Genomic DNA, 6,311 nt, shown 5'->3' with positions numbered 1-6,311 from the left:
CACTCTCTGGCATTTAGAGATGCAACTGAAAACATTATTGGAGAGTTTGGTGAAAAAAAAAAAAGCATCCCTTGCTGAATGGTGGCTTATAAATCTGGATGTGTGTGGAATGAATTTTCACAAAATGAAGCATGAATTAATTTCTCCATGATCCAGTCTATTGTTGAGTTGGTATGTTTGTAGTAACAACACACAGGTTGGTAGAGGAATGATCCACGCTGCCAGTCAGTTCTTCTCTCTGGGGTTCCTGTACTATCTGTGGTATGCATCAGTAGTCCCCCAAATGAGCACTGAATGGGACCCTTTTTAAGGCAAATAGTCTTGAAAACTCCTGAGAATTAATCTAGGGGCCCGATTTGAGATTAACTTTTCCCAATTTATTGGAGAGTTAGAATTGTAAGCCAATTTCAGTTTGCATTTTTTTAACCTTTTAAAAAATCATCTATTCCTTTTCATTTGTTTCATTTGGTCACATGAATAACTTACAAATATAGTCATAAAACAGATATAAGATAGGCATTTTCTATCCCATGGGTATATCACATTCCTCTGTATTTTCTAATATACTTTTATAGTTTTTAAATGTTCAGTTTTTTAATCCCTGTGAAATTTATATTTGTTAGTGGTGGAAAAGAGAGCTCCCAAATTAATTTTTATGAATTTGTAATAAGTTCTCTAAATAGTTCTTTTTTTTTTAAGATTTTATTTATTTATTTGACAGAGAGAGATCACAAGTAGACAGAGAGGCAGGCAGAGAGAGAGAGAGAGAGGGAAGCAGGCTCCCTGCTGAGCAGAGAGCCCGATGCGGGACTTGATCCCAGGACCCTGAGATCATGACCTGAGCCGAAGGCAGTGGCTTAACCCACTGAGCCACCCAGGCGCCCTAAATAGTTCTTTGTTCCTTTTTCCCCCATCCATTAAGACATCTTCTTAAACATTTACCATATTCCCGGCTACACATGGGCTTTTTCTGGATCTAAGGTTTTTGTCCATTGTTTCATCTATCTCTGCCATTTTAATAACTATAGTTTTCAAAATTCTTCAAATTCTTTTTAGCTATTATTGTACATTTCCTCTCTTAGATGAATATAATCAGTTTGTCAAGTTTAATTTTAAACTTGGTTATGTACTATTTTTTAAGCTTACAAGAAAAAATTATAGTAGGAAGTTAGAGATTATCCTTTAAGAATCTTGCCTCCTTTTCTGCCCATACCAACCACTGATTTCACATGGCCTCTCTCTGAGAGTAACACATCACAAGTCACTGGCAGAGAAAGCACTTTGTCTGCACATTCTGTCTGCTCATTCCAGGAGCCTTCCTCCTTCTCATCTTGATTTTTCTTCATAGAACTTATTCACACCAAATAATATGTTGACACTCTTTAGGTATATTTTTGATTTATTATTAGCAATCTCCTCTTACTGAAATGAAAACTCAGTTATAAAGAGCAGAGATGGGGGCGCCTGGGTGGCTCAGTGGGTTAAGCCTCTGCCTTTGGCTCAGGTCATGATCTCAGGGTCCTGGGATCGAGCCCTGCAGAGGGCTCTCTGCTTGGCAGGGAGCCTGCTTCCCCCTCTCTCTCTGCCTGCCTCTCTGCCTACTTGTGATCTCTGCCTGTCAAATAAATAAATAAATAAATAAATAAATAAATAAAAAAAGAGCAGAGAGGGGCACCTGGGTGGCTCAGTGGGTTAAGCCTCTTCCTTCGGCTCAGGTCATGATCTCAGGGTCCTGAGACTGAGTCCCACATGGGGCTCTCTGCTCGGCAGGGAGCCTGTTTCCTCCTCTCTCTTCCTCTCTGCCTACTTGTGATCTCTGTCTGTCAAATAAATAAATAAATTCTTAAAAAAAAAAAAGAGCAGAAACTTCATTTTATTATTCTCTGATCCATCCCCAAGACACCTCAGTATTTGTAGAATGAATGAATGAATTTGAATTGTTGGTGTCTGGGATGTGAAATTCACTACCTCATTTGAATCCCATTCTTGGTAGTTAGGGCTGACCTCCTCCACGAGCAAAATCCTCAGAAGGTGTTCTCTATTGTGGAGCAACAACTATCCAGAGGGAGAAAGACCTTTCTTGGTCTGCAACACATCATTTCATTTCATTTGATCTCACCAATTCTAGGAGGAAGACAAAGCAGCTTGAAATGCTGGTGGAAATGCAAATTGGTACGACCTTTTGGGAAAGCAGTTTTGTACAACATGTAGTCTTCAAAATCATGTTCCTCCAGAGACCACAAGAACACATCTGTAGGTAAACAAATTCATTTCCCTCAGTAAGAGAGCATTAGAAAGAACTTAAGATAGGTTTAGGACTTCCATTGGATGACTTATGTTGGAGGAAGGGTCTAAGGCTTTGCTCTGGGTGCTGTCAGGAATTGGGGGCATTGTGATCTGACATCTTTATCCAGAAGGCAGGAGGAAAGAATTAAAGCTAAAGCTGCAACTGGAAAAGACCCAGAGGTCACTCAGAGTAGCCAGCACAGGAATGTGTTTGGTCTTGGTAACCTGAACAACGTGTGTGTTTGGTCTGTGCCTAGTCACAAACTTGGAGGGGACTTGTTCTTGTCCTCTCAGTCATGGTCCCAAAGTAGCCTTGCCTGAAAGTTATGTTCTGTGACATCGCTACTGTTCCACAGGAGGACAGAAGGGCCTAGCTGTGATGCCAGGCCAGCTACTGCATGTCCTGGCTGCTGTTTTTCTTGCTGCCTTTTAACTTAAGGAGTACTTTTAGGGCTCAATCATATGTATATGTATATGATGTATATATATATATGTACATCTCAGCATTATTATTAATAGAGAAAATACCCCCTAACACAGGTATGGTAAAGAAGTTCTATAAAGTAAATATATGCATGAGCCATGAGGAGCAGGGGGAAGTGCAGACAAGGATGGTGGTGCTCAGCCATGAGTGGCCACCATCGGATGGAGCATGATGCTGCCCTCATAGTGATGTCTATAAAGACTTCAGTGGCTTCAGGATACTTCAAAGATAATGTTGAAAAGAAATGCAAGACACAAAACTGTAAGTACATAAATATATATAGTGTATCAATGATGTAAAAGGAAATTATTTATTCATTTAATAAATACTTCTTAATGCTGACTCACTAGGGGAGGAACCCACTCTTGCTTCATATTTTTTCTGTGACTCACAGTCATGTAAAAGGAAGATGGCATACCCTGCCTTAGAGAGAGCTTGCCTAAGCCCCTGGACCGGGCTTCACAAGGTTACTACCAGCTTCCCAGGTACAGAAACCAGATCTTTCCCCCAGATACTAAAAATTGATGAGGCTTCTGAAAACCAAATAATGACAATAAACTCATAAGTCAATAATTACCAAGATGGCCTGTGTACTTTATAAGCCCACTTTCTTTAATGCCAGTGGGAGCATATTTTTCCAGTGAGAAGAGACCTTAATGATACCTCAGGAACTTACTGGCCCCAAAATACCTAATGCAGCCTTGAAAGGGACCTGGCTGAACCTGGAGCTGGAGCCAGGTCAGGAGTGTCTTAGTGGAGAGCTACCCAGACTTTAGTGGGAGAAAGATCAAGCCCCCTGGGTGAGCTCTCAAATTATCCACTTTGGGGGTTTCCAAATAGGCATGTCATTTCAGGTAACGCATTTTGTATTTTATATCTACTCTGTAAAAAAGTTATCCCCAAACTTAAAAGCTTAGACAACAAAACTTATTTCAATTTCCCTGAGTCGAGAGTCTAGGTATGTTTTGCTGGGTTCTCCAGGGAAAAGTGGCTCGGGGTGGCTCAGGTTGCAGCACAACCCTGGGCCTGTGTCCATGCATCATCTACAATGAGTATTTTATATATTTGCATGCTTATTTCTGGGAGGACCTAGACATGTAAGCACCGGAGTTTCACAGCTGGTTTTTAAAGTCTGGGTATTCAAATAACTCCTGACTGGGCCACCCAAGTTAATCTGATCTGACCATACAGATGGCAGGCTAGTGCCCCAGCCACAATCTGTCCAGTGGGGTCAGTGGGAGTGGGCTGAAGTGGTGTCCCTGCTCAGTGTCTCCCTCCTCCCACACCTTCCTGGCACACTAGAGCATCTTACTCCTGAAGTGTGCCTAGTGCTTGATACCTTATGTCTTTTAATGCCAACAACCCTATCTTACAGACCAAAGACTAGACTGGGGGCAGGAACTGAGCACAGTGCTCCACTCTTGCAGTTTCAAGGGGCTGACAGCCTCTCACCACCATGCACCATCCCCTGGTGCCTCTTACTCTTCCTTTCATGCATTTGAAGCATAGCCCCTGTGCGTGTGAATATGGGTAGCCAAAGGCACTGAAGCAAATTCTGTCCCTTAAACCAGTGCATATCCTCTGGAATGAGAAACAAGGCTGGTGACTCTAACACTCAAAGCATCCTTGCCTGAGTTTTGTTTCCTCAGCTAGAGCCCAGGTGGGGGCGGACTGGGGTTTTGGTAAGAGGCCACATAAGATGTGGACTTACCTTCTTCTCACAGTCTGGGAGTATTTTCCTAGTCATCCTCAAAACTCACAGGAATTGCAGAGTATGAATAAGACATAATTGATCAGCCAGTCCTGCTGGAGTCCTAGATCCACTTTACAATGCCTCCTACTTTTGTGGCCCTGAGGAACAATGATACTCTACAATGAATACATTCTGTCTGTATAGTGTCAGCTGTCAGGGACTCAACTTTTTAACCTGTTGCCAACAAGTAATCAGTCCTGAGCAAGTCATTCATATTTTTCCATCCATCTTTTTCACACGTCTACATTTGCACCTTCATTTCTCATTGTTGCCTTCATCCTCATTCACATCCACATATGCCTGGCTCCTATATGTCACCTCTATCTGCCTCCTTCTTACCCTTTCCTCTCTTCCAAAAATATGGTGCTTTCTAGTTCTAACAGGCCGTGATTTTTTTTTCTCTGTCCCTTACACAGAACTCAGTTGCTTAATGTGGGTCTCTCTGAAAAACTGAAAGTGTCAAAAAACTTAGGATTTGAGGAAAATGCTGAAATATTTGATGTTGGGAAAAGGTGTGTGTGTGTGTGTGTGTGTGTGTGTGTGTGTGTACATGGGAAGAAAGGAGCCAAAAACCTGTAAGGAATGGCTGTGAAGAATATTTTCTCCTAATAAACAGTAAAGCCACTCTAGAAATGTATTCATTATTCATTATTCTCTAGGACACTAAGTCCTAGGGAATCTAAATTTCTTTGTAATGGGCCCTCAAATTAAGCACTTTTCAGACATGAAATTCTCTAGACATTTAACTTGTCTTCCCAGGACAAGAAAGACAATATAATTCAACATTAATCTTGTGTGGGAAGACAGATGCTAATGAGAGCTGAGCACATGGTGTTAATTCTAAATTTCAGGAAGTCTGATTATATTAGTGCAGTCAAAATCCCCCTCAACTCAAAGTGCTCTTGGTCAGGTCCCCACCAACCATCAAACCATCTGAGAAGCAGGAAAATTCAGAGTCACTTAGAGACTTAAGTATTTTATTCTGTGGCTAATATGTTGGTGAGTATGTAAGGCACATTGATTTGATGGAATGAGTGTGCTTATGTGATTAAGACCACATTTGTAAAACACACACACAAATGAACAAAGGCCTCTGAACAAATAGTAGTCAGAGGCTTACTTTTCTCACCCAGGGTTCTCTGTCACTCCTCACTCAGCACCACAGGCTGCATTTCTATATTGCAAACATAGAGTGGGCTCTGCTCAGCGTCGGTGAGAAAACTGCCAAATACATGTCCCAGATTCAGGGAGGAACACATGAGGCTCCCTTGTTTTCCAAACGTCAGCCCTGGGGATGCTACATGTATAGTGGGCACATTTTTGGGAAAGTCATGTGTCCCAGGAAACAGCCTCACAGCTTCTGAATGGAAAAGCAGATAGTGTAAACAAATGACAGAATATAACCATGTTTCAAATGCCCCTTTTCTTGTCCTTCTTGCCAGCCTACTTGGTGCCCTTTCAGGTTCACAACTTTGCCCACTAACATGGGGCACAGTCACAGAAGTTATATTTTACTTTCTCTGAAATATGAGAGGAAAAGGAGGGCATGAAGAGATGGTTAATTAAGTGTACACATTTAATTCTCCCCAGTATGCCACCAAATTGCACAGAACACATCTGCCTTTTCATGATTCTTCTGGGGCAGTGTTTTGTTCAGCGGCAAACAATCACACAGGACTATCTCAGAAGGTGACAGCACTTCATTCTCAGACTACTCCCCAGCTCCAGAGAAGACCAATTTTTTAATTAAATACAATATATTAAGTACATTAATACATTAAATTAAAT

This window comes from Lutra lutra, chromosome 3, assembly GCF_902655055.1.
Source record: "Lutra lutra chromosome 3, mLutLut1.2, whole genome shotgun sequence".
NCBI lineage: Eukaryota > Metazoa > Chordata > Mammalia > Carnivora > Mustelidae > Lutra > Lutra lutra.
Note: the sequence above shows the minus strand (reverse complement) of the source record.